The sequence below is a fragment of the Patiria miniata genome, unplaced genomic scaffold (assembly GCF_015706575.1).
Source record: "Patiria miniata isolate m_02_andy unplaced genomic scaffold, ASM1570657v1 HiC_scaffold_25, whole genome shotgun sequence".
In the NCBI taxonomy this organism is placed as follows: Eukaryota; Metazoa; Echinodermata; class Asteroidea; order Valvatida; family Asterinidae; genus Patiria; species Patiria miniata.
Window position 1 is genome coordinate 13908122 of NW_024037064.1, and position 12277 is coordinate 13920398.

A 12277-nucleotide genomic window follows, 5' to 3' on the forward strand; every position below is an offset into this window, starting at 1 on the left:
AAACCGGAGACTTTTTTTGCCTTATCGTTGAGGGGTTGATTCGTCTCCCTTTGGATAGCAATCCAGGAAATATTTTTTAAAGGGCGATTTGCCATCTTAAAGGCCTATAGGTAAACTTGTTTGTTATTCTTTTTCCTTGTTTTGACCTTGTTTGTGTTCAACTACCAATTTGAAATCGAACTAACATGTATTTCACGTTATTCAATCCTTCTTAATGTATTTATAATCACTGAAACCATACTGCCAAATTTGATGTTTATAATAATAATAATAATTTAAGTATTTTTTAAAACATACTGGTTGAAAGAAAGTATGGGGACTAAACTCCCTGTGAAATTTTCCTTTCTGGCAAGCTCTCATTTTGAAGAAATCAACGAAAAAAGGCATTTCCAACGGTGCTTCTTAAGAAGCACCGTAGGAAAATTTAAATTAGTTGTTCGTTTTGTTATTCGGCGCAGCGCGCACAAGCATTGGAACGACGCACAGGCGCGCGCGGTTGCTATAATTCGTTGGATCAGTTACGCAACATCGCGTAAAGCTGCAATTCAAAACACTTCGAAACATGATTTAGCAACTTTTGATTTTAAATTGAGATCCTAGAATGCTGTTTTTCTCGGAATATGAAGCTGAAGCTGAGCTGAAACTTCATCAAGTAAGTTGTTCAGTATCCTTCATTAGATTTTGAACCCTTTTGTTGCTTCAAACGAACAAAATGCACTAATTACAAATGATGGACTATGGCTTTAAAGGCCACAAGAAAATTTTCAGTGACTAACGGAATTGAAACGTCTTGTTCCTTCTAAAATTATTTTGTATAGCTTTCACTTAACTGGCGGATTCCTGAGTAGGTTTCGTTACAGTTTTTGGTGGCAGCGGTAGGATCCACGCTCACAGTGTTTGTAATTTTTTCCTTCCTCTCACCATAGAAATATTTGGGGTTTTTTTTTTTGGCAGGCCAGTATGGATTCAAGAAAAGATGTTCTTAAAGCCCAGTTGGAGAGTAACGTGGCTATGTTACAAGAAGAGTAAGATCGTAATTTAGATTTGTTAAGTGCGGCTGAAGTGGGGAACACCACTCGACCTGTGGGTGTTAAAGTTAGTTTCGCACCCAGTCCTAGCTCCTCCCCCATGGGCAATACTGAGCACACACGGGGCACGCATGTAAAAGTAGCGCAACAAAGAAATAGGCCTACTAGTACTCCAGTTTCTGTTGTACCACCCCCATCTGTAAATGGTAGTCGTAGGCACACACAGAGTGAATTTGCAGATAGTGTATACCCTCGGTGATTTTAATTTTACTCCCAAGTGGTCAAAATTAACCCCATCAAAACCCATTTCACTGCCTGATACTTATGATGGTAAAACCCCATTGAAGGACTGGTTGACATATTTAGAGTCATGTAGCCAAATTAATGGATGGAGTAAAGAGCAGAAGACTACCTTCCTAGCTGTAAGACTAAGCGGTTCAGAGGAACGAAAGAGTGATTTTTCTGGGTTAGTAGATGCCCTTAAGGAGAGATTTGGTCCAAAGGGAGAGACGGAGCTTTATCGTGCCCAGTTAAGGGCTAGGTCTCTTAGAAAGGGTGAATCATTGCGTGAACTTGCTAGTGAAATCCGTCGTTTAGCTGTTATTTAAAGCTTACCCTGACATTTCTTCAGAACTAAGAGAAGAGATCGGTATAGGGATCAGTTTATCGAATCACTAGAATTACCTGATGTAAGAATGCAGGTTAGGCCAGCATAGCCAAAATCATTGGGTGCAGCTTTGTCATTAGCACTAGAAGAGGAGGCTTTCCTCCAACTTGAATGTAATAAAGAGCTACCTAAGAAGCTGGTGATGGCTAGTGCAACCAAGCAAACAGAGCTAGAATGTAAGATTGATCAATTGGAACAGTCACTGATAGAACTTAAACGTCTTGTAAGTTCAAATCCTAGGCGAAATCAGTGGTTTAAATGACCACTTATTTGCTGGAAGTGCCAACAACCTGGTCATAGACGAGCAGAGTGTCCAAAATTAACAAAAGAACAGGCCCCATCACCAGAGGCATCGACCTCAATGGGTCAACATCAGATACAGGAAAACAGCAGTGGACTGAGCAGGGGGCCACTGCTCAGTCGAACCTAGACAATCGGGCCCAGTCCTCAGCTTGCTTTGTACAAGGTTGCATTCATGGTGCTAACATTAAGTTACTCAATGATACAGGCTCCTCACTTACCATTTTACATCCGCAGATGTGGGAGATGATGCCTTTAAGTATCCGTCAAAAGCTCTAGCCTTGGGAACAGTCCATAGTAGCAGGTACCCCCCAAGAATCGTGTGCCAGCCATAGAGACATACGTTCAAGTTATAAATTCCCAAGTCACTAACCCGGACAACTTCCCCCACAGGACTCATGATAATCTCCCCAGAGAGGAGCGCCTGGCTCTCAACTCCTTGCGCTCTCGCACCGACATCATCATCAAGCCAGCAGATAAAGGTTCAGCTGTGGTCATCATGGATCGTCAGCAGTACATTGATGAGGCCCACCGTCAGTTGGATAATCGCACTAACTATACCCGCCTTGACTCTGACCCCACAGGCACTTTCTGTCGAGATATACAACAGGTACCTGACGATATGCGATCACGTGACCAGTTGTCCAAGAAAGCTCACAAATTTCTTTCTCCCTGTGATTGTAGGACTGCCAGATTTTACCTTCTACCCAAGATTCACAAGGCTGGCAACCCCGGTAGACCCATCATCTCCGGTAATGGCTCACCCACGGAACGCATCTCCCTGTTCATTGACAGTTTTCTCAAACCCCTTGTCCCACAGATTTCGTCATACATTCACGACACCCCAGACTTCCTACGCAAGCTTGAAGGAATCAAGGACCAGATTCCCAGCACGGCCATCATTGGGACTTTCGACGTCTCATCTCTGTACACCAACATCCCACATGAGGAGGGTGTTCGTGCTTGCTCCTTGGCTCTGGCCAAGGCAGGACACACGACTCCTCCCATCAGTGATGTTGGCACCCTCATGAGACTTATACTAACGAAGAACAATTTTTCCTTCCTTGGTGAACACTATCTACAGGTACACGGCACTGCAATGGGCACTCGCATGGCCCCATCCATGGCTTGCCTCTTCATGGGTGACCTGGAAGAACGCATTCTTGCCTCGGCCCCATGTCGCCCTTGGATCTGGTGGAGATATATTGATGATGTTTTTTCATCTGGACCAGCGATGAGGACAGTCTCTTGACCTTCACTAACCACATCAATTCCTTCCACAGAACCATCAAATTCACATCGGAGTTCTCGGCTCACCAAACCCACTTTCTGGATGTCACCGTCCGCAAGCAAGGCAACTCACTAACCACTGACCTGTATTCCAAACCCACAGACACCCACCAGTACCTCCACCCCTCCAGCTGTCACCCCAGGCACTGCAAAACTGGCATAGCGTTTAGCCAGGCACTCAGACTCAGAAGAATTTGTTCTAATGATTCCGATTTCTCCCGCCATACACAGATACTGAGGAACAACTTGGTGGCCAGGGGTCACAGCTCTCGCCAAGTTCATCGTGCCATTGCCAGAGCTAAAGCTATCCCCAGAAATCTAGCTCTCACGGGAAAGGCCCCTGATGCCATGGCCAAACCCATGATTCCCTTGGTTACCACGTTTCACCCCAATCTCCCTCCCCTTCGCAAAATCACTAATGACAATCATCATATCCTCCATACTTCAGATCGCCTTGCCCGCGCCATCCCCAACGGCCCCACATTGGCTTACAGGCGTCCTCGAAATCTACGGGACTTGATTGTTCGAGCTGAAGTCCCATCCTTAGATGCATCCCCTCCCACCCAGCATGGTACTTTCAAGTGCAGTTCCAGATGTGTTGTCTGCCAGATTCATATCCAGGAGTCTGACTCCTTTTCTGGCCACTCTTCTGTCACTACCCACAGAACCATTGGTAACATCACTTGTAACACCCCTAATGTCATATATCTCATTTCTTGCAGGGTCTGTGGAGTGCAGTATGTAGGTGAGACTAAGAATACGCTCAAGAAGCGTTTCTATGCTCACCGGTCAACGGTCAACACCAAGAAACTAGACACCCCTGTTGGTCATCACTTCAACCTGCCTAACCACTCCATTTCTGATATGATTTTGCAGGGCATTGAATCTCTTGGCCATCGCAAGGACTCAGTTCGCCTCAGCAGAGAGAAAGTGTGGATGAATCGTCTTCGAACTATTCAACCACATGGTCTCAACATCCAACTTGGAAATGATTAATCTTTCTCTTCCTCCATTGTCTTCTGTTACAGATAATCCACCTGGTCTTCATTGTTTGTGTTTACCCATCTTCCCCCATCTTTCATCCCTTTCCACCTCCATACTGTGTCCCCCCCCCCCCTGCATAATCCCCCTTCACTCCAACACTCTTTTGTCCGTTCCCACTCCCTGTGACCTTTGATTCCTTCCCCTTTCTGGTCCCTCCCCTGTTTATACCAGACCCCTTGTGGTTTGCCATCTCCCTTTGTTTCTTTGTTCTCTCATCCACCCTCCCCTGCATCTTTCCACACCTTTCCCACCTAATCCTCCAGTCCTCCTTTTGTGTTTCTTCTTTCATCCCTGCATGTTTGTGTGCACCCCCATGTTAATGTATGTACCTCTGTCATTTCTGTTTTAGCCTCTGAAGAAGAACTTGCTAAGTTCGCAACGTCAGGCCACATTATTTTTAGATTTATATATTTCAGGTCCACCCAGTCAGTAAGCAGTTTGCAGCAGTCTTACTTTTTTTCATGCTGATGAAGTTGTTAGAGATGTAGACACAAACACAGAAAAGGAATCTGATAAGTGTGATTTAGATCCTGGTTTGAAGGGTTAATATGAGCGTAGATCTGAAACCCTGAGTACTTCACAACAGACTGGACTAAATGAGTTGTTACATGAACATGGGCAGATTTTTTCAAAGTCAGGTGAACTGGGACAAACCGATTTAGTTTATCATTATATTGACACATAATGTACTCGTCCACGTCGGCCACCCTGCACGGCGTTTACCTTACCACCAACAACAAGAAACACAAAAACAGGTGGCAGACATGTCCTTGGGCGACAGTCCTTGGGCAAGCCCAATAGTTTTGGTGAAAAAGAAAGATAATTCCATCAAAGTTTTGTTGATTACAGGGAATTAAACAAAGTCACCATCAAAGATGCATATCCGCTACCACGAATCGATGATTGCCTGGACGCCTTGACAGGTTCACGATTGTTCTCTTCGTTGGATTTGACCAGTGCCTATTGGCAAGTGCAGATGAGCCCCAAGGATAAAGACAAGACGGCTTTCACTACAGGTAATAATGGGTTGTATGAATTTAATGTCATGCCATTTGCCTTTGTAATGCTCCCAGTACCTTTGAATGACTCATGGAGTTAGTGCTTGCTGGTCTCCACTGGAAAACCTGTCTAGTGTATCTGGATGATATATTAATTTATGCCGAAACCTTTGAAGAACATGTGTTTCGATTTAGTGAAGTTTTTGGTCGTCTTTCTGCTGCTAAGCTGAAGTTCAAACCCAAAAAGTGTTGTCTTTTTCAGTCAGGAGTTATCTATCTGGGTCACGTGGTCTCAGAAGACGGCGTCTCTACTGATCCCCAGAAGACCTGTAGAGTCCGTAACTGGCCTACTCCTTGCAATCTGAAGGATATCCGTAGCTTTATTGGGCTGTGTTCATACTATAGACGGTTTGTTAAAGATTTTGCCTGCATTGCATCACCATTTCATAAATTAACCAAGAAAGACGTAGGTTTCAAGTGGACCGAGGAGTGTGAAACTGCCTTTCGAACTTTGAAGGAAAAGTTGACTACATCTCCTGTTCTAGCATTTCCAGATTTCTCACTTCTTTTTATTCTGGACACAGACGCCAGTGGCGACGGAATTGGCGGGGTCTTATCCCAAGTGCAAGATGGTCAAGAAAGGGTCATTGGTTACGCCAGCAGAAAGTTGAGCAAACGTGAGCAAAACTACAGTGTTACAAAAAGGGAGTTACTAGCTGCAGTGTATTTCATCAAGCAATACAAACACTACATGTATGGCAAGACATTTTTACTAAGGACAGATCATTGGTCCCTGAGGTGGCTGTATAACTTTAAAGATGTTCAAGGGTAACTCGCAAGGTGGATGGAGATATTGAGTAGTTTTGATTTTGAAATCCGTCATCGGCCAGGTTCTCAACACAAGAATGCTGATGCTCTTTCTTGGGCCCCTGTTGATTCTGATGATAAAGTTGACACTAAAGAATTTAGCCATAGTAATATAAATTGCAGTTCTATCAGTAATGTTTCTTTCGGGTTTGAGTATGGATGACCTTCGCCAAGCTCAGCGAGATGATCCCGACCTGACTGCTGTCATCAGTTGGAAGAAGACGAGTGCAGAAAAACTTTTTTGGAACCAGGTATCGGGCTGTAGTCGAGAGACGAAAGGCTAGTGGTATTTGTGGGATCAACTGGAGATGAAAGATGGATTTTTGTACAGGAGATTTGAGGGTAAGTGTCCTCCTTCTTCAATTCTCCAAATTGTGGTGCCTACATCCCTACCAAGACATGTGCTGATACAGGCTCATAGTTTAGTGACCGGAGGCCATCTTGGGTACACAAACAACATTCAAGAAGATACAGCGATCTTTTTATTGGCTTGGTTGTCGTACCAGTGTTGCACGTTGGGTTCAGCAGTGAGAGAAGTGTGCTCGTCGAAAGTCACCAAGTCGGTAGTTTTCCAGTCGATTTGTAGATTGCTAGGCATTAACAAAACACGAACCACACCATACCATTTTCAATCAGATGGTCTTGTGGAAAGGTTTAACCGAACCATTCAGACTATGCTGAGTATGTATGTCAAGGAAGACCAGTCTGACTGGAACATACATCTTCCCTATGTCATGATGGCCTACAGAGCCAGTGAGCAAGATACTTCAGGTGTTAGTCCTAACCGTATGACGTTTGGTGGGGAGGTTTCTTTGGCATTAGATTTGTTGATTAGTAATCTTAACTCAAATATTGTACCACAAGAACCAGAAACGTATGCCACTGAGTTGTATGAACGGTTGCAAAGGGCCTTTAATGTGGCAAGACAGAAGATTGTTGGTGAACAAAAGAGACAGAAACGAATATATGATGCTAAATTAAAGGGTAAACCTTATCATGTAGTAGGCGATCGAGTTTGGCTTGACCACTTTGTCAAAAAAGCGGGACTGAGCCCTTAACTTCAATCATTGGAAAGGGCCATATGTTGTAATCAAGAGAATTTCTGATTCAGTGTATCGTATAAAGCACTTACAAATTGGTTACAGGACAGTATTCCATTTTGATACATTGAAACCATGTTTTGTTAGTAATGATTTCAATGCAGAGACCTTGAGAGAGCCAGAAGTCCACTCTCGAGATGACATCAGGGATGGAGATCACATCAGAAGTTCGACTGAAATAGATGAACAAGATGATTTGAGTGGAGAGGTCGATGCTCAGGACGTTACCAGGGAAACAGCAGACGCAACTGGCGACGGGGAGTATCTGAGCCGGGCCTCAGGACTGGACTCTACTAGACTGGGAGTGATGAGCAGTCGACATACTGATGACGACCAGCCCAACGACTACGGAAGAAGTACATCTCCAGACCCGCTAACGGCTGAAGACATCCAACCGTCACGTGGATATCGCCGGCGACAGCCACCACAGTGGATGAGAACTGGACAATATTTATTGTGATTGATTTTCTATGTGAGGCAGCTGCTTGAACTCATGCCAGTTTTTGGGTGCACACCAACACTTTGACATTGGAGAATACAAGTTTGAACTGTTTATTGAAAATTAATTCACAATAACAACTTGCCAGTTATACATGTTCATGACTAGAAGTCAGAATTCCTCCGAGATGGTAAAAAATTACCAACCAATTGTTCTGCCTGCAAGTATGTGGCCAGGAAGGTATTTCAAAAAGCTGAAATCCTGCGGCAGACTATAACGGAATATGGAGCCCAAACAATGTTTTTCTTATAAGGATGGCCTGCAATGTTCCTATATGATTCAACATAAAATTGCTAATTTTGAAGCCATTTTATTTAGGGCATTTGTGATTACGAAAACGTAAACAATTCCCGGTTGACAATATGTCGAGTTGATTAAGATTTTTTATTATAGTACTAAGGGGATTTCAGCATCTAATGGATAAGCCAAATTACCATTTGGTGGCAGATTCTATCTGTTGCAAATTCTATTACCGGTTCTACTTGCAGGTACAGTCATGGAGTCCAGCAAATCTCACTCGGAGGATGATATTCCATCCGTTAAGGACCGTGATTGACGAGGTAGCAAGCTGCCAGTAGCACTTGTTGGGAAGAGAAAGCAACTGTATAAACGCATCAAGAGGAAGATGAAAATGATAGACTGCGACTCCGACTCTGAAGGAAAACAGCCTGATTCCGACATGAAGATCAAGAAACCAAAGATCAGTATACACAAAGGTAACAAGAACGCCAGGAAGCCTTCACGCAAAGTCGAAGTCAGCGGGGTCCATAATGGAAGGTCCATGGAAGCTCGAACAGGAGGCAGTACCCGCAACAGTATTGTAGGTCTCGAGACCGGTCTCGGTCTCGAGACCACTTTTTGCCGGTCTCGGGAGCTGTGGTCTCGGTCTTGGTCTCGGTCCCCTTTTGTCTCGATATTTTGGCTGGTTTCGAGTCGAGACCAGCCAAAAGGTGAGGGGGGGGGGCGGATTCCGCCCCCGGCCCTTTTAGGGTTAAGTAAAGAATCAGTTTAGGGCAAATGTGACTGCAGTGTGATGCTAATGGACATGTCTCTCTTTACTTTCTAGTGAGTGAGGCATAGTCCAATAACCATTGCTCCTCTTCTTATTTCTCGTTTTTATTGTGGGATGATCTGTTGAAACAAGCACTTAGCCATCCTCATTGATTCCAATTGCAACTAAGATTTAAATCTTATGAATCAAGACTAAAACATTATTTTTACCGTCTGATTTTGTATTTTGAATGTGGGGAATAATTCAACTTTTTTTCCCTAGAAATATTGGTGATTTTTTTTCAATTTTTCCTTTATTCGTTGAGGCGGGGAAACGTTTTTTTTCATACGGTCACTTTCTTTTTGACTCGCCATGTATTCATCTTTTCATCTGTGATAAACACAAATTGAGCTACTGCCATGGTCACACAAAAATAAAGTCTAATTGCCTGCCTTGTCTCCTTCCTAAATGTCAATTGCATATGCATGAGTCGAGAAGAATTGTGCTCCATTATTCGCTATATGCTGTTTACGGCCATCACAATAAACTATTAATATATTGGCAATATGTCGTACTTGTTAATCACTAAAGTATTCAAGAAAATTGCCCAGCAAAGTAGACGATGCAGGCGATACGATGGCACGGTACAAAACACAGAGAGGCGTGCGTACTGAGCCATGAATCCTAAAAGTGCATCTCAGTCAGTTCGTGACAGTGCCCTTCTATTGTGTCGGCCATATTCGCAAATAGGCTAATGATGATGTAACGCGGGCAGATTAACAGAAGATAGATCAGGCAAATATAGTTCATCAATCTTCTATAGTATATGTAACGTTATTGACATTAAACACAAATAAAGTGGCATTACATTTCAGCCTTAGCCAGGCCTTCTTCAGAGGTAAATGACAGAGCAACAAGAAACAAACATTTAGGGGACACACAAACATGCAGGGTTGAAAGGAGAATCACAAAGAGGGATGGGGCAGGCAGACCAATCCAAATCTGGCTACCATCTCTAATGTTTTTGGTCTACATGTACAAATCTATATTCCATGACTGAAATTTTAAAAAAAATAATCAATATTTTCTTGCTCCTAATTCTTTCCAATCAGGTTTACAAGGAGGTCCAATGAAAAATTAAAGTTGCATTTAAATATCTGTTAGTGGTCATTGCTGAAACCAAGGGGTGGCTTTGGAGTTTTAGGGTCCGAGTTCCTATAACAGATGTTCAAGTTTTGCAAAAACTAGTACACATTTTCGTACTCATAAGTTAGAGTTTCTTCATCATATTTACACTTTATAGTAGTTAAACAATATTTTAAAAAAAAATATTTTTAACAAAGTGGCACAAATATTTGGAGTTCATCAAATAAGGTTTTCCCCTTCTTTAAATTAGGTTGTTTCCATTTTTTAAAATTGATTCTGACAATAACAAATTCTGTTGCCATGTTGTAATTTATGGCATGAAGCAAAGACGATGAGCACTCGCATGACACAATTAAGCAGGTACAAGTGATTCCTTACTTTCAATCACTTCCTTCACATCACCATGAAAATCAACATCTCAAGGACAGACTGTTCAGCTGTAATTAGTGTCTTGTTGTTTACTTAGATTATTGTTATTTATTATCTGCAGTCTCGGTCTCAGTCTCGGTCTCGGACCATTTCGGTCTCGGTCTCGGTCCACCTTGAAGGGGCTGGTCTCGGTCTCGGTCTTGGTTTCGCAACTTCAGGTCTCAGTCTTGGTCTCGGTCTCGGACTATCCGGTCTCGACTACAACACTGACCCGCAAGTTAACGGTCCCAAACCAACCTCTGAGGAAGTGATTGTGGAGGCAAAAAGTACTTCTTTCCTGACGGGAGATCGGCCAGAGGGATTGAGGCCGAGCATTGCACATTCGAACTCAGAGATTTCTCCCACAATCATATTGCTGAACACGAAACAGTGGCCGATGTCCACGAAAAAATGATGCCGCTTGGAATTCTGAGATTCCATGTTTACACAACCACGCCCACCATGCCAAGCGCAGGTCACCAATAGACGAATCAGGTGGAAGTGTACCAGCAGATGAGAGTGTTCAAGACACCACGGACACCATTGAGCCAAGACAATCAACCTCACAGTCTGGCACCAAACTGTCCCCCACTCTGCTTGTTGCAAATTCTCCTCTTGTCGGAAATCCTTCAGCCAGTCAGCATGGGGGCAGCAGTGACAATGCTATCATCGAAGATGCCACATACTACGTACTTGATGTCACTGACAATGATAATGCACGCTTCATTGTGCAAGGAGATCCAGATAAAGGTTGCAGTATGTCTCACACTATACCCTCAGATATCTTTGCTTTCATTGATAAGAATGATACACAAAGAGACGTGAATGTGTCGCCAGTTGCTACGCCAGCTCAGTCAGCAAACCTTTTGCAATTCTCTACTGAACCATCCATTTCAAGCACTCCCCCACTGCAATCACCTATGCCCCCACCACGATCGCCTGAACAGGTCAATTCAACTATGCAGCGGGAAGATGCTCATTACCAGCGTATAAATCTACACCGGGCAAATATTTTACAGGAGATGGTTGTCATTTTTAAGGACCCTAACATTGTGAACACTAATATCAAATTCCACTTTATTGATGAAGCTGGCGCCGATGCCACAGGTGTGTCGAGGGAGGCGTATTCAGCGTTTTCGAGGAAGTTTTTCTTGAAATCGGCATGTGGAGAAAGCTCCCAAAGGCATGCGTACCATGCTTAGTCTCTAAGCCCGGCGGAACTGCTTTAACCGACAGAAGAAGGGGCGAAGACGGGAATCTGGCGCCTCAAAACCAGACGCTTCGGGTAGGTGGGGCTCGACAGCCTGGGAAGGCAGCTCATCACGGGGAAGGAAAACCTGATCTCAAACCTCCGCTGCCTTGCGGCATACCCATCCACGGGAAAGGCTTCGGGAGTCAACCCTGAGGAAAAATCTGGAGCTGGAGTCCCTTAGACGGTTTGCAACTGTCTTCAGGTACACTCCGGCAACTCCTGCAATGACACTGGTGCCAAGTGTATCGGCGTCTGCCCTTCCCTTGGACTACATTGGTGGCATGGAGAGGGAGGATCAGCTGCATGGGCGACAGCCGATTCTCCATTACTACTGCCCAAGCTTCTTCCCTGGAGAGGACACTACAGCGTCGCTTCATAGCGTCGACGCAACACGGGGAGCAGCAGTTACCGGTGATAAGCCTGATACTCGTTTGGCGTAGAGTGAGGCGCCAGGGGCCGCTCCCGACGGTGGGAGAAATTCTAGGATTTCACCTGGATAGCTACCGCCCGCCTCAAGCTGGGCATCCCAAAGCCAATAAGGTGCTGTCCCACCACGGTCCGCCTGCTCCACTGGGTGCGTGGGGCTTAGACTAAACTCCGACAAACGGATCGACAACTGTGCACCAGGCAAAAGAAAGAAAAAAACAAAACAGCCCAATTATCAGACTGGGTACATGGAACGTAAGG

General features: G+C 44.3%; 1 pseudogene; it reads left to right on the forward strand.

Moving 5' to 3' along the window:
* LOC119733102 overlaps window positions 1-8349 on the forward strand; it is a 35245-nt pseudogene extending 26896 nt beyond the window's left edge.
* The last annotated feature ends 3928 nt before the right edge of the window (window positions 8350-12277 follow it).